General features: G+C 45.8%; 1 long non-coding RNA gene across 2 annotated transcripts in view; it reads left to right on the top strand.

Moving 5' to 3' along the window:
* The first annotated feature begins 2,446 nt into the window (after positions 1-2,446).
* The window catches only part of LOC122463144, a 46,038-nt gene continuing 22,239 nt past the window's right edge, over positions 2,447-26,245 (top strand). The window contains exons 1-2 of one of the 2 annotated variants that reach the window (XR_006286206.1): positions 2,447-2,499; positions 5,810-5,946. This is a non-coding gene — a long non-coding RNA (uncharacterized LOC122463144). Of the gene's footprint in view, positions 2,725-5,809; positions 5,947-26,245 lie in introns of both variants that reach the window. The other variant, XR_006286205.1, reaches the window with a different exon arrangement.

Here is a 26,245-nt window from a genome sequence, read left to right as displayed (position 1 = left end):
ATTCCTTGAGAAAAATATGCAGCACCGTCTCCTTTGATATTCACAAGGTGATTTTGTGGCCACCGATTGCTGTGTGAAATAACATCAGCGCAGATGCAGCCTGGAAGGAGAGGGGCTATGAAGGAGGTTGAATTTACTTTGGATGTGGCAGCTGTAAGGTATATACATCCTCCCACTCACTCCTTGGGCTGGCAGGATGGAAAATGCCAGCATCTTAGCTGGGGTCTTCGTAGTCCCTTATGTTCAACTGAGTTGGCAGCAAATGTTATTAAATTGGACTGTAGGGCAACACTGTTACTAGATATGGGCAATCTGGTTTTCTTTGTTGAAAATGCAAACCAAGCCTTAACCTTCAGTGTCATCTGTTTTTTTCTGGATAATTAATACAACATAAAACCCTAAAGAATAAATGTCCCTACCTATCATGTATAGAACCCCATATAACAGAGCAATGGAATACAGCCCCAGAAACAATCCGATAAAGACTCGTTAATTCTTAGTAGATTTGTAAGCAATAAGGCAGGTGTTTGGAGGAAAATAGATACATCTCATTTACCCAGTTATTAAATGCCAAACATGAGTGCTGGCCACACCACGTAAATACGGTGTAAATTGCAATAAATACCTTTTCAATGTCTCTCAAAGATTGTCCCTCTTACTAAATGTATTATAAGCATAAAAGGCAGAAAGTACGGGTAATATAGCCCACGGGGATCCTATTGTAAAATGAAGCAAAAATAATATGTGGGAGGTGTTAGGATATAGATATTCAGGCCTGTCTGTAAAGGCCTATACTCTAATATAGGTGTATTCTTATCACTTAGCTAGTTCTAGAGGTATAAAAGAAAGAATCAAAATCACTGTCTGACTGTATAAGGCCTTTTCTCACTGTGACAGTCTGAGGCCCTGTTCTTAGGCTCAGGCCTTTGGCTAAGCAGCAGAGGCAGCCATAAGCTGGAAGCGAACGGTCACCTCCTCACATTCTAACCTAGTCACACTGAAAGAAGGTGCTATTGGGCTGTTAGGAATACAATCCTGTCCTGATAATGCCTATTGCCTCCAGAGAAAGGGAAGTGCCTAGAAGATGTAAAAGGAAACTTAGTCTGATAGCATCCTGTCTGGCAAGAACTCACTTATCAATAGCCGTGGTGTGAAATCCTCATTTCTGTGTTGTTCTATCATTGTAGTCCCCATTTCCCTATTGTTTGTCTGTATAATCTCTGTCTGGTTCTGTGATTGTTTGCTGTCTGCTGTATAATTAATTTTGCTGGGTCTAAACTAATTAAGGTGGTGGGATATAATTGGTTAAATAATCATGTTACAATATGTTAGGATTGGTTAGTTAAATTTCAGTAAAATGATTGGTTAAGGTATAGCTAAACAGAACTCAAGTTTTACTGTATAGTCTGCAGTCAATCAGGAAGTAAGGGGGGAAATTGGAATCATGTTTTGCTAGGGGGGAACGGGAGCAGGGACACAGGTAAGGCTCTGGGGTGTCGTAGCTGGGAAGGGGGACACTAACGAAGGAAACTGGAATCATGCTTGCTGGAAGTTCACCCCAATAAACTTTGAATTGTTTGCACCTTTGGACTTCGGGTATTGTTGCTCTCTGTTCATGCGAGAAGGACCAGGGAAGTGAGTGGGTGAAGGAATAAGCCCCTAACAGGAGGTATAGAATGCTGCCTTTCCCTCTGCTATTAAGAGATTGGATAGAAATAATTAGGTCTGGAAAGCCTCTTGTGAGATTTCAGGATAAATGTTGCAGGCCCAAGACGCAGATAAGATTTGAATAAGCTGCCAAATTTTGAGTGAAACTTTAGTCCAGTGATAATTGTTAAGGAGAAAAGGCCGAGACCTCATTTTAGTTTACACATTTTACATTATACATACATACTTTCTCATGGTCACGGAGAATAGCTATTCTTGAGCTTAGGAAGTTTTTAAAAAAGATTCCTCTAAGTTTTTGGGCTAACAGTCTGATTGCCACTTGGATAAATACTACTAAAGCCTTTTGAGGCCCACTACTTGTGGCTGTCTCCTTCTTTTATAATGAGATCTCTCTCTCGGGGTATTATACAGCTGCCCACCACTGCAGCATCTGAGTGTCTTCATTGTAAAATCTAGAGCACCAGGGAAGCCCCTTGTGGACCTCATGGAGTGCCTGGCATTTCACCCTTTTGGGAGTAAATATGTGGCTTTTGCTATTTTTGGTTTGTTTGCGTTGGTTGATTTGTTCATTTCAGGTATTTATTTACTTATTTTATTTGTGTTGGTTGCTTTTTGGGGGTGGTGGGTGGTGTGGGGGAGCAGATTGGGTGTGTGTCACACACCAGCTGGCCCTTTAAGGGAAGTAGAGCTGAGCCTTGCCTGTGATCTAGCCATTAACCTCCCCAGCTGATCCTGATCTGGACTCAGTTAAAATTAGTGATCCCAGCTGTGGAAAGTCAGGGAGAACTACACACAGAGAGATGAGAACATAGGGGGCTTATGTGAGAAGAGGTTAGTAGTGTTTTCTTTCTTTGTCCCTCTGTAAGAAGGGCTAGGCCAGAGGGATAGAGGTAGTCCCTGGGAAAGGGGCAAGACCCAGACAAGAGGCAGAACCTGGGCTGACCTTTCAGGAGAAGAACAAGGAGCAGAGAGGACCTAGGAAGAGGCCTGAGAACCAGAGCAGAGGCTGCATTAACTACAGGTCAACAGGGAAATAGTACAAGGAGTGGCTTGGAGGTAGGAAGTGGCCTAGGAAAATAGCAGTACATCTAAAGGAGCAGAACATTGCTGCTTAATGCAGGGCCTCTGGGCTGGAATCCGGAGCAGAGGGTGGGTCTGGGTTCCCCTACCTACCCACCCCCAGGAAACTGGTGTAAAAGCCCTGGCACAACAACGATTGAGTTTGGGGTGGGTCTGAGGACTGGCCCAAGAGGGGCAGAAGGATCTTGTCACAGGGTGACACTGGCCCTGTAAGAGGAAAGAGGTCACTGCATCTCTGATTCATTGGCTCCTTCCTAACTAGAGCTGCCACCACTGAGGGGCCACCACCAAAAAAGGGACTTACAGATTTCCCAGGACAGCTACCTCAAAAAAGGGATGATCCTGGGAAAATCTGAACAGGTGACAACCTTATTCCTATGTGGGTTTTCAGAGAGGGCACTTGGTCCATGAGAATGGGAGAGTGCCTGAGGGTGGGGAGCCTCAGACAGGAAAAGGGGCTGGAGAGAGCTGCCTGGGAGTCAAAAGACTATAGGAAGTGCCTGTGGAAAGCTGCAGAAAGCTCTCTGTTGTGGGGGAGAGAAGTGTTAGGAAGCCAGGGGAGGGGCTAGCCTGCTGAACTTGCTGAGCCAAAGAGACATGGCCAGTGAGGGCTGGAGGCAGGAGAACAGTTGAAGGGCTTACCCCTGATTTCTCTGTGCTGGAGCCAGGGAAACAGGGAGAGGTCCAGAGAGAATAAGGGATGCTCCCCTGGTGGGGGTGAACTCCCAGCAGAGTGGCTAGGGCGTTCCCATGAGGAAGAGCAGGGGGCACTCCATTTGGAAGGGCTGGAGTGGCTGACCTGGCAGAAGGGCAGTAGAGGACGGATACAGAGCCGAGAGGATGGCAGAAGATACTAGAGTGCAGTGCGTGCTATGCTGTTGTACTACATGGTGTGGGATTTTAAGGACAGAGGAAGACAGAGTCCTTACCCGCCAAGTTTACAATGTAAACATAAAGCTTATACATAAACCAGGCTTCCTCTTTGGCACGCTCCTTCTGTTTCTCTCTGGTCTGGAGTACAAATGAGGAACAAACTTGAAGCACCGATAATCCCCCAATTTTTAGGCCTTGTAAGCGGATGAACATTGGAATATCCCCAAGGGCAGAAGGAAGGGTTTACCACAGCATTCTGATATCCATATGAAAATGATTGTTGGGGAGTATATGCAATTCAAACCACTCTAGGGATTAGGTGTCTTCCAGAAAATAATTTCTCGGGGCTTTGCATCTCTTGGATAAAAGATTTGAGGGTCGGGGGAGTGAAACGCTATAATCCCATGACAGGATGACTTGTTCTGGCAGATAAGTCCCTGTGCACTTCCAGGCAGTGGCAGATGGGATATGTGGATATGATGTATGTGTTGGGGACACTGGGGCATGGCCTCTAGGTAACTCGAGGGGATGGAAGACCATGAGTGTCGATGAAGCCCCCTCGCACTAGGCCCAGGTGTCCTTGGCCCCCCGTCCCGCCTGGAGGCACTCTGCGTACTAGGCCTAAGTGTCCTTGCCCCCCCCCCCCCCCCCCCCGCCTGGAGGCACACGCAGCAGTTATGCTGAGAATCTGCAACAATATGCTGCAGAGTCAGACTGCCTGAAACTAAGCAAGGCCACACAGGGCAGATATGAAAGAACAATGCTGAATAAAGCAGCTTTATGTATACTTTAACAGATGATACAGAGAACCAGGGAACTAGCTGGGAACTGGATTGGCTGGCTATATGGATACTTGGGGCAGCTTGCTATTGGATAAGTATGCTGGGAAAAAGGATGTATAAAAGTCTGTGTAACTTCCTGCTCTGTGTACAGGATTTGAGATTCAAATCTCCCTGTACCTATTTGAAGCTTCAAATAAACTTTTCTGCTTCTCCACCCCGTTGTGATTATTGGGTGTAGCACACCGGGTAACGAACCACTCAAGCTGTTGTTCAGGGTAAGGCCTCCACGCTTAAGAAGGCATAGCTATCTAAGAGAGCCTGATTTTCTTCTAAATTACAGGACTGTAAGATCAGGAGTAACTCCACTGAAGATAGGTTACACCCTGTAAATCTAGTGGAAGGAGAAGGGGGCCCTCAAAAAGATTAGTGAGGCTCTGATCCTCTATTACCCTGCACCTGCTGGAGCCCTTTCCAAAGGGAGTGCAAAGGGTGTATGAAAAACTACCAAAACAGAATGGTTATAAAGCCTTCATGTTGCATTCGTGTAAAACTACACAAGATGCAGGGCTATGGAATCAGGCCCTGAGAGCTTTAGGGAGAAGAAAAGAAGGTCTTCCCTCATCCTTGCAAGAAGAAAGTTCCTATCAGATGTGAAAAGGGAGCACCAGGCAGTGCATGGAAAGGTTAATAAAATGTAGGGGCTTTCATCTCTGTTCTCACTGAATTCACCCTGGGTGGATAGGCACTACAAGCTGTAATTGGCTGATAGCTGTTTCGCAGCCTCTCTAAATGAGCTGTGGGCTGTGAGGGGGTGTAGCTGGCTGTTGTGGCTCCCTACAGGAGGCTCTACAGTCCTACTACACCCACTCCCAGGAAGCAGTGAAGTGACAGGAAAGGAGCAGCAAAGGTGGGTCCTCTAGGCCTGCCTAGAGAGGCCTCATGGAAGCAGCCAATCACGGTGCAGCAGGCTCAGATAAAAGGAGCTGCGGGGCCTTAGCAAGTCAGTTCAGTGTGAGGGCAGAGTGCTTCTCTCTGGCCAAAGGTGCTTGTGGGCTAAGCAGAGTCTTTCTGGCTGCATTTGCTTAAACTGGGCTTGCAGGGAGAGAGCCAGAGGACCTAAGAATCTTAACCTTGAGCTAAGGGTGATGCTAAAAGGGGCTAGGTGGGAAGAAGCAGCAAGGAACTGAAATTGAGCAGCATGTGGCGGTTGTGTGTAGGGTCTCTGGTTTAGAGCCTCAAGTAGTGGGCGGGATCCATGGCCACAGTGGGATAAACCCCAAGAATGGGACTGGGCTTATTTGAGAGCCTGAACAAAGGATTACATTCAAAGGGCCCAGAGCCAGGCTGAAGACCCTAGTGAAGGCAATGGGACTGTTCGTTTATTGGATTCTTTACTACCCTGTCAGGGGTTCATTTGAACTTTGGTGTGACCCTCTGGCCAAGCCATGGAAGACCCACCAAGGTCAGCGGACAACCTACAGGGGGCACCAGAGACAAGAAAAGGGCTACAGTACACACCTAGCTACTAGAAGACGCTCAATAGGTGAGTGCCCCATCACACGATCTCACTCTTTTTTCTTTAAAAGTAGAAATATATCCACATTAGGGATGTGCAAAGTATTCATAATGAAATAGGAAATTGCTCATAATTCAGGCTTTGTCGCATTTTTGTTGTGAATTGGTGCCATTTTGGCAAAAACAATGTACTCTTAGTACAGAATATCTTTTAAGCAGAAATTAGCTCCTTTTACAGAGAGAAAGAAGTGTGGGGGGGATAAACAACTTATGACAGTCACACAGTGCTGCCCCACATCACAAAACCACTATAATTTCAATTCATTGACTTCCTTTATTGGCAATTACTGCTAAGAGCCAGAATATTTATCTTCCCCCTCAGCGCAGGTATGTTGAACACCAGGACATATACTACCAGATACCATGGGCTGCACTGTGGCACAGAATGACACCTAGCTACTGTATCTCTGCTTCTGTGCAAATGTTCCTTAACTCTGTTTTTTAGCGTTGATTGAAGCTGTCACAGTTCTTGAGATAACTTCCCTTATGAACCCTTCCTGGCCTGCTTGAGGGAAGCCCACTTAGCTTCTTAGGGGCAGACTGTTGCTATCCACTCTCTCCAGACTTGAGACTTAAGCAGCAGACTCCTTCAGTGTGATTGCCTCAGCAAGTCTGACTTCAGTTCAACAGATCCATTTTGTTCTCTCAGGGCAATGACAGGACTAACTAGTGACCAGCCAGCCTTCATAAATAGGCTTGGCAGAATGTGATTTTTTTTTTTTTATATATAACTTTGATGGAAAATATCTGTGCTTTTAAGCCCCTTTTTAATTTTTATCAGTTAGAATTTCAAGATGTGCAAAATCATGGGCTTTAAATGTATGAGTTTCCAATTTTTATTCACTTTAAATTTTCATGGTTGAGGGAACTTCTGGGACGTGAGGCAATGAGGAAGTCTGACAGTAATTTATTTAGTGACAGTTGAGGTTGAAATTCAAAAAGTTAAAGCTTTATAATTGTTACCACACAAATTGTCAGCTTCACACGGCAAAATATACAAATTAAATAGTCTTAATTCAAACTCTAAATTTCTCAAGCAGGCAAAGAAAGAAAAATGCTTTTTGTACATTTTGATTATCGACAAATATTTTGTCATCAGTTTGTGTGTGTACAGTGAAATGGATATTTATTGACATTTACTGATTAAAAATCTAATCCTTCCAAGCCTATTGCTAAAGCAGAGTAGTTACTTAGAACAAAAGCATTACAGAGAAAATGTGTCTTAAAAACAATAAACTATTCATATGCCTGTCTGGTTTACCAGATGTTACCCATCTGCCACCTGGATACCCTGTCAGGTTTCAAAGTCTTTCTGGCCCTCATGTAAGGCCTACCTTTCTGGTCAGTCTCATGTTGTTCAGTTCTTGGGGAAGTGTGTGTGTGTGTCCTCTCCCTACATCAGTATGGTCAGTTTATATAGTTTCCAGTTCTTTGTTTGCTAGACCTCTTTAATCAAGTCAAACCAGATTTTGCAACTTCCTTCGGAGATGGGGCTTCTTCAGACTTGTTACCTGGTTAGAGATTTGTCTTAATCACTCGTTTGCCTTCCCAGCCCCCAATGATTTTGGTTCCTGTAGGGAATCCTGTAACTTCCCCTCTGAGCTGGAATACACACTCTAGACCATAAGGATCCATATAACACATGTGAGATTGATACAATAGTTTTTGCATAGTCCGTATCTCCATGGCATCTGTCACAGACACTATGGCTCACTTATTTCAAAGGAGGTGTTCATGTTCATTCATATCTCCTTATTTTAATATTGCATGCAGTGGGAGACAAAAGTAGGATTAAACAGAAGGGGCAGCCTGGTCCTTGTGCTCCATAGGGGCCATCAAATTCTCCTCCAAATTTCAGCTCGGAAATGAATTGGTTGAGGATGGAAGCTGGGATCTTCGGGAGTTATAGTGAGAGAACCTCTGAAAGTTAGTGTGTCGGGCAGCTCTCTTCCAGTCTTCTAAATTGGAAACGTCTCAGCTCATTAGTCCATATTGTAAAATAGAGACTATGGGGGTTTTGGAAACTGAGAACAAGCGAAGTTCCCTCATATGAAAGTGAGATTTACTGGGCAGGTGTAAGTCATCGTCCCGTTCTCCCCTCCTCCCCCCGGTTAAATATTAAGATCAAATATTAGTCTTGGAAGGTTAGTGTGGGTGACTGGCATCTGTATTGGTGGAACAGCTCATAATGGGTTGATAAGATGCAATGAAATAACAATATTCTCCAAATTAGAACATGTATCAGAATATCCTTAGCCAGCCAACTACCTGACCAAGAAGGGCCAGTTCTTTCCTGGGAAGGGCAATTAATTACATTTTCTTATTAATTTACTGCTGGTCTTCTCCTCTTTGCTTGCCCACATCCCCGGCTTTCTTAAGAAGACTTGGCCTATTTTGTTTTGAAAGGAGAGATCTTCCTCCCTTTGGCCTCAGTTGTACTCCCACTGAAGGGCGATTATCTATCTGACTTAAATGGAATAGCAATAGCAGGTTCTTCGTTGTTCATTTCTGAATAACAAAAGCACTTGAATGTGTCTTTCATGTCCCTTTGCCGATGTAGAGGTGGCCCATGCACGGAAGGGGCTCAAATGCCGGCCTGTGTGTTAGGTGGGGGTTGAGGTGCAGGTTAAAATTTACCCATCCCTATCAGAAATCACTTAACGGGGCACAGCCGAGACACACACTTAATGAGATGCAGAGAGGTAGTAAAAAGCCTTTAAAATCCAACTGTAGTTATGACAAATCAGTGGACTGCCTTGACTCCTGGATCCCATGAAACACTATCCTCAGAGTTTTGAGACATAATGCTCATTAGCCAAAGTCTTGTTAAATCAGATCAGGATCCCAGATAGGGCTACAAGTAATAACATCTCCAACTGGCATGGACTTTCTATCCTAGGCAAACCAGGAAATGTTTGCCTGATGCCTGCCCGAATGAGGAGGTTCTGTCAAACTGTTTGTGTGTGTTGGAGTGGGGGGAGGGGAGGGGACATTGCTTTTCGTTCTTTTTAAATTAAGGTGCCTATCTCTTTAGTAAGTGCAGAACAACTAGGCCCCGATTCAAGACAGTATCCCTGTCACACCTCATATACCATTCAAAAATAACTTTAAACATGTTTAAATCCCCTTTCCTTCAATGGGATTTAACATGACTAACAGTAAGCAGAATTTGAACTGCTTTACGGAATTGAGATGGGCTTAAAAACACAGGCTTATGTGCTTTGCTGTGCGTGGTCCCAAAGACGGCACTCACAGCAATGATCTCACAGCCCCCTTTGTTCTCAATGTGCATACTAGGGTGTCTTTGCTTTTTCATTTTATTTCTTCCTTTCTTGCCTTCAGTTTCTTTGCCACAATAGTGGCTGGGTCTTGAGAAGATGCCATTATTATGTAAAGGCCTTTCCAAGGTGGCGGGTCTTGCATTTAAACCAGAATGTGGTCAGGGTTAAACTCCAACTGATCTCCTTTGGGAATATGTCCCCTGCTGGGGACCTGCCTCAAAAAATGCTCTGACCCTTGCACTCAACAGTCATACTCGCAGGTTAGTTTAGCTGAAGGATTGCTGGGGGGCATAGCTGTCTTGGAGGGTCATGGATCCAGAAGCAGTCTTGGAGGTAGCTCCAATCCAGCCTGTTAGACACCTTGTAGATAGGAATACGTAACCAGTGGAGTACTGACGTGATGTGCTTATGTGTTACACTGCTGCTTAGTAGACAGGCTCCAGTGTGCTACCTGACTTTGTTTCCTGGTGACAGTCACATTCATCCCAGGAAAGCGTGATATTCACTGAGCATGTGACTTCTCTGGTTAGCTTGATGCTTTATGAATCACCCTTCATTGTAAGGCAATGGAAGAAAGCAATTTTCTCCATCTTGCTCTGTTTCATCTTATGAGATGCTCTTATGAGATAATTCATCTGGTCCTGACTCTCTTTGGCCAGGGTGCAGGTGTTGCATTATCTATCTTGTGCACAGAACCTCATTGAAGCTCACATTACACAGTGTGGAAGATGGGTACCCAACATTACCTGGCATATAGAAGCAATTCAAAATTAGTAGCATCTGAGGGAACGCTTTACTGTAACCAGTTTCAATTTGTGTGAGGCAAATATTGACTGTGTGAGAAATAAGCTTGACTATTTCCAGGGTATTGTGTATTTTGTTGTTGTGTTTTGGGTTTTTTTTTTTTTTTTTTCTTTTGCTTTGAGAGATTTAATGATGAAACAAAAGTCAGCCATGGTTTACAGACAGCTCCGGCGACCACCCTTTCTGCGAGTGCTGTCAGAGGAGATGGGGGTGACATCCTCAATGTGCCCAATCTTCATTCCGGAACAAGCTAGAGCTCTGAGGGCTGACTGGGCACCAGGTCCAGGAGTCTTGGTCCTATTTCCACCTGTAGCTTGCAGCTTGATGTGAAGGGCAGTGAGGCCCAGCTCCTTGCACCGCTGGGAAACATCCTGGGCTGCCAACATAGCAGCATAGGGCAAAGACTCGTCTCTGTCGGCCTTCACCTTCTACCACCCGTCACTCAGCAGATGGTTTCCTTGCCAGAGAGATCAGTTACATGGTTATTACTGCACTGATATGACAACAAAGCCTTCTGCAGATGATCCGGCTTAATCCAAACACAGTAAAACTTTACCCTCGACCAGCCTAGAGGTCAAGAACTCATATCTGTAGATTGTGTAACCTCTGGTGGTAACGAATGGCTACTTAATATGTTGGTGCTGAAGAGATGAGGTGGTTATAATGGGTGTCACTTACAAAACAGCCCAAGAAAATGGAGCATCTAACTCTCTCCTTCAAAGATCCCAGTTAACATTATTGAATTGGCTGCAATGACAGCCACAGCATTCCTGGCTGGTGAGTTGTCTTACTTGCCTGTTTCATTCTCCCCAAATCATTTGCAGCAAATCCAGTATCTCCCTCCTTGTAACTTACTGCTTGGTTGAGCTCACTTTCAAAGGAAAAACAATACATCTTTAACGTCCACTTTTTAAAAAGACCCTGACATGAACATCTGGAGATCCTGTATTAGTTTTAAAAAGTCCTTCCTATGTGGTGGTTTTTTGTTTTTTTTTAATTTATTCTTGTAATCGGGCATCACAGTGTCAGTTTGGTGGGTTCCAGCTATTTGTACTTCAGCCACATTTTCCACTTAGGGGGCACATTTTGTTGCCCTTATTCATGTTGTGCAACACCTTCCTCCACAAGTAAACTCCTTAGCTTTAGTGGGACTGTTTGTGGAGGTACTATTGAGCCTCAGTAAGGGGAATCAGAATCTGGCCCTTTGAGATCTGACACTGGAATATGAGCCAGTCACCACCTTCTAAGCATATGATGTCCCTTTTCAAAGGTAAAACTTCCCAGAATTGAGTAAATCAAGAAGGCAACTTTGCAAAGTTCAGAGGTACCTTGACAGAGTCACAGAAGAGCCTCTTACTAACCCTATGTTCAGAGTTGCCCAAATATTCTCAGACCAGTTTCCACATGCCTCTAGTTTACACCAATTCTCATAACCAGAACAAGCCCTATCCAGGCTTTGCTGTCCTGTAATAATCAGATGAGCTCTTCAGAGGCTCAGTTTCCACACAGATCCTTCTTAAGGACGCCCTCTATCAAACTGTCCTGCAGTGGCTCTAGAGCATGAGGGCAGACTGTTCAGAAGCAGGCCACAAACCCCAGATTGATGAAACCTAAATATAGAATTTACAGCCAACCAAGTATCGAGTGTGAGCACCTCCAAGCACTATACCAGCCTAACCATGGAGTCACAGTCAGTTGCCTTGGGTACTCTGATCTGTCTTGTCACCTAGGCAAGCTTGCCTTTGTGATGGTACCTTACACCAAAAATCGCAGCAATATTCAGGTTACTTCCAGTCCCAGGGGACCAGTCATTTATGCCAGGTTGATTACACCTTAGATCTCACACCAAAGAAGCTTGTAGCCAATACAATAGAATATAATTAATATATAATACAATAATAATGTCTGTAATAAATAACATCTGTATATAGGAAAAGGAAAGAGAATTATTTAAAAGTTAAAGCAGGTAAACGTATGTGCGCACACATGAGTTCCAGTCTTAAATCTCAAAAGAGAATAAAAGCTTCTATAATAAGCAAGCTGTATATGGCCTTTAGGGCTAACCCAGGCCAAGCACTGGGGACTTTTGCGTATGTTTAGTAATCTTTGCCCCTCAGGTTATGTCTACATAGCAAAGAAAACCTTGTGGCTGGTCCCTGTCAGCCAGCTCCGGCTTGGGCTGCCGTGCTGTTTCATTGTTGGGTAGACTTCCAGGCTCGGGCTGAAACCTGAGCTCTGGGACCCTCCCACCTCACAAGATCCTAGAGCCTGGGCTCCAGCCCAAGCCCAGACATCTACAAAGCAGTGAAACAGCCCCACAAGCATAGGCGGTGCATGAATGCCCCGGCCCCGCCCCTTCTGCTCCCCCTCACCCACCAGAGCCCCAAGCGCCTGCCCCCACTGCAGCCGGAGGAGCCCTGGACAAACTTCCCTGGGGCGCTGGGCTGATCCGAGTGCTGGGCTGCTCCCTGGGCCGCCACTGGCTGAAGTGGACTGGCAACTGAGCCCTAGCTCCAGGCCACCAGCCCGAGCTGAGCCCCCGCCAGCTTTGGGGGGAGAGGGTAGAGGTGAAGCTGAGATGGGCCACGGGCTGGGCTGTGGGCAGGGGCCATGGCGTGGGTTAGGGGAGAGGCTTAGCCTCCCCTGGCCTGTGATACCCACCGCCCATGCTTGTGAACCAGAATTAGCCGTGGGTGTTGAGCTGCTGCGTAGAAGTTTCCTCAGAGTCCAAGCAGCAGAAAAGAGAGTTTTCCCTTGTTAGGTCTTTTTATTCCTTTTCGCTTTGAGTTGCAAATTCAGCTGTTGGGAGGAATTCAGTTGCATGTCTTCTCTTCATGGCGTGGGAGGAGCAATCAACAGTCTTTTGATGTTTCATAGAATATCAGGGTCGGAAAGGACCTCAGGCAGTTATCTAGTCCAACCCCCTGCTCAAAGCAGGACCAATCCCCAATGTTTGCCCCAGATCCCTAAATGGCCCCCTCAAGGATTGAGCTCACAACCCTGGGTTTAGCAGGCTAGTGCTCAAACCCCAGATCTATCTCTCCTCCTTCACAATGGTTCATCTGGTTTTGATGGGCCTTCCTTTGTTGGGCAGAAGATAACACCTCCTGTTGGAAACTAGTATTTCACACATTAATGCCTCTCTCCTGGCTGGTGATTTACACTTAGAGCAAACACTTAAATATTACCCTATAACCTGGGCTGTGGATGCTATAAGTCAGTTTAAAGCATGCAGCAACTGACAAGCATTTCATAAAGACTCAACACGTTTTTATAGCCCTAATATCTATTTTAGCAATAGTAACACACAGGTGAGCCAGGCTGCTTCCAGCTATGTACTCGCCCGTGTTCAGTAGAGACCTTGGAGCAGGGGTGGGCAAACTTTTTGGCCTGAGGGCCACATCAGGGTTCCAACAGTGTATGGAGGGCTGGGTAGGGAAGGCTGTGCCTCCCCAAACAACCTGGCCTCCATCCCCTCCTAATTCCTGCCCCCTGACTGCCCCCCTCAGAACCTCCCACCCATCCAACCCCTCCCTGCTCCTTGTCCCCTGACCACCCCCTCCTGGGACCCCCCGCCTGCCCTATCCAACCCCTTCCTCCGCTCCCTGTCCCCTGACTGCCCCGACCCCTATCCACACCCCTGCCCCCTGACAGGCCCCCTGGGACTCCCCTGCCTATCCAACTGCCTCTGTTCCCCGTTCCCTGATCGCCCCCACCCCAAACCTCCGCCCCATCCAACCGCTCCCTGTCCCCTGACTGCCCCCCGGGACTCTCTGCCCGTTATCCAGCCCCCACACTCCCCGTCCCCTTACCATGCCACTCAGAGCAGCATGTTTGGCAGCCGCCCGGCCGGAGCCTGCCGCGCTGCCTGGCAGGAGCTCGCAGCCCCACCGCCCAGAACGCTGGCAGCTTGGCGAGCTGAGGCTGCAGGGTAGGGGGGAAGCAGGGGAGGGACCAGGAGCTAGCCTCCCCGGCCAGGAGCTCAAGGGCAGGGCAGGATGGTCCCATGGGCTGGATGTGGCCCGTGGGCCTAGTTTGCCCACCGCTGCCTTGGAGCCTTGGCATGAGCTGGCAACCGATCTACCAGCATCACACACTTTGTCCCAGGCATGTGGAGCATTTGTATGGCTGCATCATGGCTCAGTATTTACCCAACCTCACACGTGGAGAGTCTCTAATTTCAGCTGATGGAGGTTCCTGAGCCCTGTCATGCCTTATGCATCATTCAGAACCATTATTTATGAAGCATTGCTACCCAAGGAAGCTAGCAAACGATCTTTCCCAAGCTGCCCTTTCAGCTTCTTCCTGAGCAGGCTTTTTAAAGCTGAGCCATTTGGAAGCCTCGCCACTTAAAATGTGTTCCAAATGGTTCGCCAAGAACAGCCTGTTTACTTCAGTTCAGACAACAATGTGAGAGAGACACTCCCCCCTCCCCCCCAACATTCTTATCTGGCGGAATTTGAGTTGCACGGCTGGTGTTTAAATTGAAGCAGATTTTTTTCTCTCTTGAACATTCTGAGATGGGAATATCTTCAGCCATCTCAAAGACAGGGAGAGGCACGTTCTTATCAGTCTCCCTTTAGGAAATCAACATGAAGGATTTCAGGTCTCAGACCCTGGCCCACAGGTCCCCAAGGGGTGCCCAAACTGCGACCAGGTGCCCACCAGCTGACTGGTCTCTGGAACCAGCAGGGAAAGAGACTAGCAGAACTGTGGCCTACCAGAGGCTCCACCCATGAAGCTCCTGATCAGAACAGTTGTCCAGTCCCACCAATTGGCCAGGATACACTACTTAAGCTGAAGGAGGCCCAGGAAGTTGTCTGAGTTTACTTCTGTCCTGCTACTGTACTGGACCCTGACTCTGACTTGACCCTGGCACTGTTCTACAACTGCGGCTCCACCCTTGGCATATCTGTCTGACTCCAGTCCTGACCCTCAGTGTGACTCCTGACCACGAACCTTGGAGCAGTCCTGATTCTGACCCTGGGTCTAACCACTAGGCATGATTGCCCATGCCTTGGACCCTACACCTAGCTTGAGACAAAGGAGTTGATTTACTTGTTCTGGAGGAATGGCTTACTGTCATGAGACAGCCACATAATACTGTGTAATGGACACACTAAAGATGGCAGCTAATGCCCTGGACTTCATACTGTGTTTGTATTATCACATGCAACCTTCAATTACCTTGCAGGATCCTCAGAAGAGGGGCATTTAAAAGGAAAGTCACAATCCCACTGTGTGGTAGACCCAAGAGCCGCTTGCATTCACACGCTTAATTCCTGTTTAGAGGAAACCCACATCCCTTGTTCTCCTTTCACCCAGGGAAATGGGTGAAATCATGACAAAGCCCCAGGGTACTACTCTTCTAGCAGGAGGAATTTGAAAGGCAGATTTGAGGCACTGTGGCCTAATGGATAGAGCAGTGGCTCGGGGCTCAGGAGATCTGGGTTTTATTCCCAGCTATGTTCGTGGATGACCTTGGGCAAATCACTTACTGCTCTGTTCCTCCATTGCCCCAGCTGTGAAATGGTAGAGATCTACCTATTGAAAAGTACTATATAACAGTTAAGTATTATCACCTGCACATTTGACCACAGTTGAATTTATATCAGAGGGACAATGAGTTAGCTGCACAAGGTGTAAAAAGGTGTTTAATTTTCAGTGCAGGTTGTCTAAAAATAACCCCCCCTTCCCCGTAAACTAGAAGAGTCCTGTATTCGACTACACAGGAAGTGCTGCTGAATGAAGAATGACAGGTGTTGCACCATGGCAGTAGACAACTGTGCTGTAGATGTGGAAGTGCTCTGTCCACCAGGAATAGTCCACTGAACACTGCTGCCTTGCATGGTTTGTTGCTCGAGTACCAAAGGCCCTGATTCAGGAAAACATGAAAGTATATGCTTAACCTCATGCTTAAGAGCCCTTCCCGAATACAGATAGGTTCCACTTCAGGAAAGTGTGAGATCATGGATCAAGTCCTGACCACACTGAAGCTTCTGACAAAACTTTGACTTGAACAGACCCAGGATTTCACCCATCCATCTTGGGCATCAACATGACAGTTTGAGATCATCTGGGGAAATGTTGCTAACCGTCCCTAGATGTGAGTGTCTGAGTGGTTGGGTGATGGCAAGGTGTTCTGTGGATGTCCATAGTTATTCTGGCATAAAACTGGTGTAAGAGTGGAGAATTGGGCACAATAACTATGCTAACTAGTGACAAAATAGGTAGGCCTGTAGCCCATTTAAGACAGTACGAGACTGAGTACATTCTTCTGTTCCTCCAACCAATATAGCTTTTGAATTGCTGAATAGTATTGGCAGATGAGAAAAGGCAGAGTAGGTAAATAATGTAGCAGTATGGAAAACTGCTTATGCTTGTTCTAACTGAGTCTGCCTTTTCCTAATTATCTCTCTGAACAATGAAGTGCCAGAGTGATAACCCTAGGAAAAAGGAATAAATCAAGCTATTCTTCTAAGTCTTTGCTGAAATGATACCAAAAGGTAGAGAGACTATTAGATTATAAGGCTAATGTTAAAAATATGTGGACAAACATCCTGAAGCAACAGTGGGACTCTGGAGGGGTATAATGGAATAACTGTATTGCTAGGGGAGAGTGGCTGGATAACTCCCAACCAGCTCACTGCCCTGAAAATACATGAACGTAAGAATTAACACACCGAGTCAGACCAGGGCTCTATATAACCCTGCATCTTGCCCTGTGCTTAATTGGTAGTGAAATATGTGCCGGGGATCAAGCAATTAATTAGGTGCTGGGGCCCAAGTAACTTTTTAACTTTCATAACTGATGCCGCAAGCCCAGAGATGCTGGGGTTATGAATCGCCCAGCAGAGAGGTGCCGGGGCTCGGCCCTGGCACATTTAAGCCTCTGAGAGAGGCAAGTACCAGATGCTCCCGGAGATGGTGCAGTAAACCCTAAAGGGGACTGAGAGAGTTTGACTCACTCACAGAGCTCCCCTTTGTGGGCAGGCATGGTGGTGCAGGGCCTTCTCCCTCAGTTGTCTCTGTCAAAGGACCACTTAGGCCTGCTGGTGGTTCATCTCTTCTTCCGGCTCAACCTTCTGGCTGGGTCACGCAGTCCCACCCCTTCTGGGGTAAACCCAGAGTCCAACAGTCTGCCAGCCTCAAGTTCAGCCTTCAGCCTGACTCCAGACTCACTAGTCTTTGCCTTTTTATGGGGGATTTCAGTAGCCCTTGCCCCTCACCTCAGAGGATTTCCACATCACCTTCCTCAGTGGGCCACTAGGTGAGTCCCAGCCCTCCCTCTCTGGATTCTGGTCCACAGTCCCTTTAAAGAGCATCCAAGGCCTGACAGTGCCAACCTCTTACTGCCTCCCCAGGCCACTTCCAAGACAGGGTGACATAAGGTCTTTCCGAGCCTCTTCCTGGGCTTACTGTGTATAGTCATCTCTCTCTAGGTCTCTGCCAGAAGCCCACTGCAGAGCTTCTGAGCTCTTTCTGCCATCCAGCTGGTTCTGGCAGGGCAGTACGGGCACCAGCTACTGCAGTACTACCTGCTGACCACCAGGATCCATGGGTCACATCAAGGCTATGGACAAGATTTTGTCTAAGAGCCCTCTGCCTGCTGTATAGAGCTTGTTGAGTCCCGGTGGTGCTAGAACAATAGCTCTATTGCCCTGTGAGAAAGTGGAGTTCGGCTCAGGGGTTGGGAGAGAGCAGGATCATAAACTTGCCCTTCCCCTTCATTCCAGCAGTTAGTCAAAAGTGGGGATTATGCCCCCCAACAAGGAGTACAAGGGAGGGAGAGATCCTGGCAACCTTGTGTTGGGGCAAGCCAGAATCTGGCCCACATCAAGTGGCATATGTGCAGCTAGACCTCCTTTAAGATTGGGTGAACAAAGCCTTCTGGCTAATTCTGCTTAGAGCATCTGACAGCCCATGGTTTTCAGGAGTGTTTTCACAGTTATATGCATATTACTGTAGAGTGTCTAGAAGAAGAGAGCCCACAATCTCTCACAGTATATCTAAAATCACAGTAGAAGGAGTTAAATGGGTCAGCAAGAACCTGAGACAGTCCAGAAGGTGACATGTAAACGGATGCTAGAAAACCTGGGTAGGAAAAAAACAACTCATGAGTTGGTTAAAAGATGATCGCATCATCCAGTGGTAACTGTTTTAATTCATAGGAAAGATGACTTGCATGATATCATAAACCACAGAATCATCAATTCATTTTAGTCTTAAACAAGATTTTCCCTAGAGGATGGCTGAGTGCACTTCAGGGATTCCCAGTCTACCATCATCCAGGAGAGCAGATTGACTTGCTGTTTGTGAGAAAATTCTAGAGAAGCCTTCTCTGTTCAGCAAGCCAGAGTACACTGGCACCGATAGACCTCTTGAAGTGTTGAAAATGTTGACAAAAATATGGGGAGACAATGGAGCAGAGGAGCCACATGGTCAAATCATGAAACCCATTGACGTGAACAGCTGAGTGATGTTAAGGCCAGATCCATGCATGGGTTGGGGACCAAGAAGTCTTCTCTCAACTTTTCTCCCTTGCACAAGGCCCAGGAACACTCCCATGCCTGAGCTACCTTGAGTGCGGGGATTTCTCCTTTTCTAGCTCCCTCTTAGGGCACTGGCTTCCCCAAAGGGGTAAGGAATGTTGAGCAAAACAGAGGGGACTACCTGATGGAGTCATTGTTAAGGGTGCCCTCCCTCCCATCATTCCTGCGTGAGAGGGCTCTGGTCTGTTGGCAACAGGATATTGGTGTAGATGGAGCCCGGCTCTGATCCAGTCAGGTGATATGTCCCAGTATTCCTATTAAGGTCTCATTTTATGCTGGTTTTACACCAGTCTAACTCAGCTGATGTCATTGGGACTAATTCCGTATATGCACTGGCGTAAGAGCAGAATGAGCACTACTTTCATTCCTAAGGTAACTCTACTGGGTTCAGTCAAGTTACCCCATGGTTGAATTTGGCCCGTCTACAAAAGACCTAAAGGGGCAAATCTTGCCTTCAGTTACATGGGTATAACTCCTATTAAAGTCATTGGGGGTCACAGCTATGTTACTGGGGCTCCCTAAAGTTCTGCTGGAACCTTAATTTATATGAAAGCTCAGTTTCAACTGATGTAAATTCATGGTCAGCTAGTGACCTGTTGAAACTGATCCCCATGCTGCAAGACATACACTGACCACTTGCAGGGGGTCAGGAAGAAACTGTTCAGTATGGTACGCTGTAACTAGATATTCTTGGGAAGTGAACACAGAAGGTCAATGAACAAAGTTAATGTGAATTAAATATTTTATTTGAGAGAATATTCATGGGACATGTTTTGAGGTATCTGGCCATTCCTAGCCTCAGTCACCTATTTGTGCATCCTTAATGGTCACCTCCATTGTTCTCTTAACCATGTGCAGGAGGCACAAAACAGCGAAGCTTGCTCTTAGGTGTAGCTAGAAACCTATAATCTGATTTTTAATGTGAAAGGGAGTCATTAGCAACGTGTAAGAGGTGCAGAGGACTTCACTTAGCTCTTGTGGTGGTGTTACATGGGTGTGAACAGTTTTATACCAGAAGTTCCCCTGTGCAATGGCACCTTTGTGGGGCTCTGCACATGCAAAGTGGTGCTTAAACTGGCTTATCCAACCCTAAAAGGATAACCACTGCATACAGAGCTCAAGATGCCCTGCTTCTTGGAAACTGACACAGGAAATATATCCATGCAAACCTTATCCAAGGACGTAAGGTCCCTGCATCCTGGCCACTAGGATCGAGTTAACCTAAGTCAATAGAAGGCATCTTCAAACTAAAATGATAGTGGGGTTGCACCAATTTAGTTACATTAATGCAATGTTCTTGTGTAGACGAGGCCCAAGGGGCTGTTAAGAGCTGCACTGAGAGAAACCGTTTGTAAAGCATAACATCACCACCTTTATTAAACCTACTGCTTACGAATAATGCTATATATTTTATGTGCCAGCAGATGGTGCTACATATATGTATCTCACTATCTATATTTACATATGCCAAATTTACGTCTCTACTATAGAACACTTCCATAAAAAGCTTGTAGACAGCTCAAGTAAGTTGGAGCGGCCTTCAGGCTTCTTTGAGTTGTCCTAGGGGACGAGCTTGATGTTGGATGGCCTTGAGTTCAGGAAGGTGAAAAGGTTGTGTAAAGCCACCTTTGTACCTCCATTCCTTTGCTGGGTTGAGTGCGCCTACAGTTCTGTTCCAAAGACTTAAATACATTTACTTCTGGTGTATCCCCAGGGAAGCAAGAGAATCAGACTCCTAATTGATGTAAATAAATCCTATCCGGTTATGTAAGTCTTTGGAACTGTTTTCTTTTCTTTTTTTTATTTTGAGACAGAGAAATATATATTATAATAAGTTTAGTTGTGACAAGATGTACAAAGTTGAGACTTCCAAAAAATGTCAATTAAAAAAAAACATTGTAAAGATCCCCAAAGCTTCCCAGCAGAGTTTAATAAATAAAACAATCATTGGATCCATATAAGTACAACAGGCATGTGCCAGGAAGCTATCACCCTTCGGATTAATCAGCATCCATGACAGGAATTCTTTGTATTGTACAGTCTGTGTTTATTACAGTTCAAGATCTACAGTGATACAGGGGAGAGCAAATCAGGTCAGAGAGAGTAGGTATTTCATGACTTACATTATATAGTCATTTCCCTCTCATGCAGGAGGACTCAAGTGAGGCTTACACTGACTATGGGGAAGATTTCCCATGTAGTCAACTGAATGAAGCAGCTGAATATTCAGAAGAGTGCAGGACCCAGCAGCTGCCACTCATGTCATTGAAAATATGGCTTAGGTGCCTATAACTGGGTGTGTTGGATACTGAGCTCTCCCGAAAATCTGATCCCTCTATTAGGTAGAAACCAATCACCCTTTACTAGGTAGGTCACAAATACAGTAATCTGTTGGGCTGATCCACCAAACAGGAAAAGTGAAATCATGCTTGATGTGGCCCAATTGCAATTCTCTTCATCGGACTGTCTTTGTTAAGAGAGGTTTAGAACAAAACAATGCCATGTGGAACAGCCTCCCTGCTCCTCAGGACCAGGTCTCCAGGGCTTCACAGCACTCCTCATTATTTTGATATTAAATTTGTTTTACTCTGTCTCCACACTGTCAGTGGGAGGAAGGCTGGTTTTTTGGTTCATGCACTGGGCTGGGACTCAGGAGGTCTGAGTTCTGTTCTTAGCTCTGACACAGACTTCCTGTGTGACATTAAGCTAGTCATTGAACTTCTCTGGGCCTCAGTTCCCAATCTGCACAAAGGGGATAACAATTCACATGAGGGGAAGGTGTTGTGAAGAACCATTTCTTAATGTTTGTCAGGTGCTCGGGTGCTTCAGTGATGAATATATCTGCACCGAGAGAGAGACTGTTTGTGTTATGCTACAGATTTTTTGTATTGCTGGTGCATAACCACTTTATAGAAGTTGTCGGAGGGGGGAAGCCTGAGCTTTTGACCTCAGGTATTTAAGTAAATGTGCAAAGGTTGAGGTTTTATGATTCCGAGAAAGCAGGCCCATAATTCCCAAGTGCCTTACCAGAATGAACACTTGTGACTTTACCTATATAAGTGTATCAGTCCCTTACTATTAAATATCTTACAGTGCTTATCTGGTCACCTAAAAATCTTCCTCTTTCCCAGAGGAAATAAACCCAATTTACTTAGCCTTCCCTAAGAACAGCTTACATTCTTGAGACCTGGAAATGTCTTGTTTGCTTTGTTTTGTACCCTTACCAAGACAATAATACCCTTCCTAATAGCCTAAGAACCCTAGCCAAGAGAGACTCATTGGCCTTCAGTAAGGCAGGGGAACTACTTATTCTCCAGAGGACACAAACATGCCATGAAACAAAAATAAACCAGGAGAAGTGAAAAATTGAGAGTCAGATCTTTGGTGCTTAAGGCTGAAGAGAGATTGACATCCATTGTGAATGAGTGACCTGAGCATATTTCTACTTCACCAAACATTGTTTTCTGAAACAGGCAATAAGGTTTGGGTGCTTATTGAATGCCTCTGACTGAAAGCTAGATCAGCTGCTAGGAAGAGCATTGAACCATCTGGAAGTGAGACACAAAAACAGATTGCACCATTAGGATTTAGGAGGAAGCTATGAACTGTGCAACAGCATCATGTAAGGAAACACCTTCTTACTGTCTAGAATCACCTGAAACAAAGACATATGGGCTCATGGCACTGGGATGAGGAGCACCTGTTTGGACTAAGGGAAATTATATTACAGGGTTTTTAGAAGCTCCTGAAATGTGTCCTACAGATGAAAAGAAGGGGGTCCATACCTGTTTTAATAAAAGGTCTTAGTCTAATGTGTATGAAAGCTGAGAGTTCCTAGTAAATGGAGAAATGTGTGTATCTCAGGAATGAAAATCCGCTTTGAACTTGCTGGGGGAAAAAGTCCAAGGAAAAATGAAAGATGAAGAGCTGGGTGAGAAATTGCCAGAGCCCATGAAGAGGAGACAGACCCATCCAGACTTTCATTCAGGCTAACTCTGCATTTAGCTTTATAATGGGCTTTACCCAACTGAAATTTGTGAGTCAGGTCCTCAGCTGCTGTAAATCAGCACAGCTCCATTGACGTCAATGGAACGTGCCTGAAACTCTCTCCCTGCCTGTAACTGAATATAAGTCAGGTGAAAGTACTTGAAACTCTTGCCCCTTTGAAGTCAATGAGAGTTCTGCCATTGCATTCTGTGGAGCCAGGATTTCACCCTTTGAGTTATATTCACAGCTGAAAGGGCCAGATCCTTTGCTCAGCAGCACAAAGTGGCCGGAAAGCTTCCTTAAGGGGGCAGGTTAGGATTCCCCCCACAATAGGAGAATCCTGTAGCCCGCTCTTTGCCACCCATCCCTCTGCAGATGCTGAGGGTGGGGCTGGTCATGTCAGACTGGGGCTGGAGTGTGCAGCACGCTGGCTAGTTTGTTGGACGGCAGAACAGCTGAGGCAACTTAAAGCTTGTGTACACGGCGAGTTAGTGTGCAGCAAGCCAGGGTGTGAATCTACGGTACGCTGTCTTGATATGGTAGTACATCAGCGTGCACTACGGGACGTTCAGTGCACTGTGGCAGGGTCCACAAGGTGAGGTAGTGCACAGCAAGCTGTTGCCCTGTAGATTCACACCCTGGCTTGTCACACACTAACTCACCATGTAGTCAAGCCCTCAGGGCAGCCCATAGGCAGCTCTTCTCCCATAACAAAAAAGAACTCGCTATAAACATATGGATAATCTAGGGCCCTGTGTGTAAGAAGTGGATAATACCTCCCAGAACTATTCTGGTGGGTAGGGCACTCACCTGGGATATGAATGCCATGGGTACAAGTCCCTCTCTGCCCCAGTCAGAGCAAGAACTTTAACTTGACTCTCCCACATCCCAGGTGAATATTCTAATCACTAAGCTCTGGGCTATTCTGAGGCATCTCTCTCTCTCTCTCTCTCTCTCTTTCTTGTTTTTGACCACAACTTCCATCCTGGACCTGGGAAACCATTCCCTGATGAATGTTGTGTCAAACCCAACCCTTTCCTGTGAAAAGTCTTTGTCAAGGAATTCAGCGTTTTTCTGACAAGAAAAGTTTCGTGGAAAAATTCCCAGTCAGTTCTAGTTTTCCGATGTTTAGATTCTACAGTGATAGGGGCCAGATCGAAACAAATCTGAGGTGACTCTCCTACTGTTCTAGAGAAACTTCTCAGGCATGTTTCCCATGCCTGGTTCTGCCTCAGAGCTCCCAGCCCTGTAAACTGTTATAAATCTCCTCTGACAAGGCTGTTAGGGCGATTGCCCTCAAGAAGTAGGGCGATTGCCCTCAAGAAGTAGGGTGATTGCCAATATTGCCTGTGGACAAGTGAGACGGTATATCACATGACAATGGCACTTCTATTCTAGCTTCTTTAATTAGAAACTGCAGGACTGGCAGGCAGAACCAATGGCTGAGAGCGCTCCCAACTATAGTCGCTGAATTTGGCACATCAGGATTCATTAGAAATCTTTGCATCTGCCAAGGCCAGGATGGAATCTGCGGTAAACAGCCTCACTTGCAACCTGCATTCAGGGATCACTGTAGAGAATTTGAAGAGAGGAGGAGGAGGAGATGGAAAGAAGGGGTGGGGGCATAGGTGCTGGAACTGGGGGTGCTGCTGCACCTCCTGGCTTGAAGTGGTTTCCATCATATGCAGGGGTTATAGTTTGGTTCAATGGCTCTCAGCACCCCTACTACACAAATTTATTCCAGCACCCCGGGGGAAAGGATGTTGGCAAATATCTTTTTAAAATAAAATTTAAAATGTCTTCAATTTGTAGATCAGGTATATAGCCTTCAGATGTGGCTTTAAAAAATGAAACAAAACCCAACTGATATTGTTATTTTAAAAGTCTCTTAATGTTAAGTTTTCCATTAATACTCCAGTGAGCATTCATTCTGGCAGCTTCCCTTCATTATTTCCTGTAACCTCTGAGCTGAACTGTCAGCTCTAATGTTATTTATAATCCCTCATTTTAGTCTTTCCCTAGCCATTGTTAAAGTAGCACTTGATTTTTCTATTCCATCGAATAAAAACAACAAAACCCCTGATGCATCGGCTCCAGGAATATAACTGCGTTACAGCCGTGCACTGCTTCCATTTAGTTCTTTTTATGTTTTAGATAAAACAATTCAATGTTTAGTTGCGCACGCTCCTAGATGGGTGATGTCTTTGCGCGGTAATAGTGGAGCCCCTGGGCCTGTAGCCTAATCAATGGATTTTATCCAGTCTTGTATTTCAGAGGGTGTTTAAAAAATAGCTTGGGGCTGATTCGCCAATGCCTGATATGTAGTGATTTTACTTTCAGCTGCTCTGCCATCCATTGGAATCCTCAGCCTTGTGTTCGATGCCCAGACTCCCTGTGCAATGGAGAGAGTGAGGTGCCAAAGTATAGGATTCTCAGAAACCAGCAAGCTAGCCAGTAGGGAATGCTGAATTGCGGGGCGGGATTTAGGCCCTGCTCTTCAAAGGTAGGTGCCTGTCTCAAGTGGGGATTCACAGTTGTGAACCCTCTCCTAGAATTAGTTGCCTGTGCCTGCTTGCTCCTTTTTCAAGAACAAAAGAGAAGAGGAGTTGGTATCCCACTCTCCCCTCTTCTACCCTATAGCCTGATGGCTAGTGCACTCAGCTGGGACGTGTGAGACTCCCAAGTTCTCCATGCTCCAATGAATATTTAAGTACGCTATACAAAGTGGAACAGCTTCAACAGGAGAGATTCACGATAGAATACCCTATAGGCTAGTGGTTAGGGCATGCACTTGGGAGGATGGAGAACTGGGTTCCAGTCCTTTGATACAGCAGAGTGGGGACAGGAGTCTGGGTTTTCGCATCCCAGTTGAATGCTCTAACCACTGGCCTATAGGGTAATGGAGGGTACCTTTTCCTGGCTGTCTTTGGTGTGGATTTGGCGTGCTTCATCCTGTAGGTGAGAGGCTGGGGAATACCAACTCTGTGAACCCTGCTAGGTCTTAGATGTAAATGAGGTGCCATCAGGGTATTAAGCTGTCCTGCAGCGGCTCAAGAGCGTGAGTACTGACCTCAGGGTGACCTGTTCAGAAGCAGGGCACAAACCCCAAATTGGTTGTGAGTTCTGTGCTTCAGTTTCACCAATCAAGTGTGATGTCTTCAATTGCTATTATAGCCTTAACATGAGATGAGATACGACCCCCTTGGGTATTCTGATCTTTCCTTCCAAACAAGTAAGCTGACGTGTATTAGATGGTCCCTTACACCAAAGTTCACAGAAATATTGAGGTTACAGCCAGTCCCAAAGGACCAGTCGCTTATCCCAGGTCAGTTGCACCTTAGATCTCACACCAAAGACAATGCATGTAGCCAATCCTATAATAAACTCTCTGAAGATTTATTAAGTAGGTAAAAGAAATAAGAGAATTATTTACAAGGTTAAAGCAGGTAAGCATATTTACACACAAATGAGTTTCAATCTTAAATTTCAAAGAATAATAGAAGCTTCTATAATAAGCAAAGTTTATATGTCCCTTTAGGGCTAACTCAGGCCAAGCACCGGGGATCTTTTGTTTATGCCTAGTAATCCTTGCCCCCTCAGGATGCAAGCAGCATCAGAAATTAAGTCCCTAGCAAAGAGAAAC

Source organism: Chelonia mydas, chromosome 16, assembly GCF_015237465.2.
Source record: "Chelonia mydas isolate rCheMyd1 chromosome 16, rCheMyd1.pri.v2, whole genome shotgun sequence".
NCBI classification, from domain to species: domain Eukaryota; kingdom Metazoa; phylum Chordata; order Testudines; family Cheloniidae; genus Chelonia; species Chelonia mydas.
The sequence above is the reverse complement of the archived record's forward strand: the minus strand, read 5'-3'. Positions and strand labels throughout refer to the sequence as shown.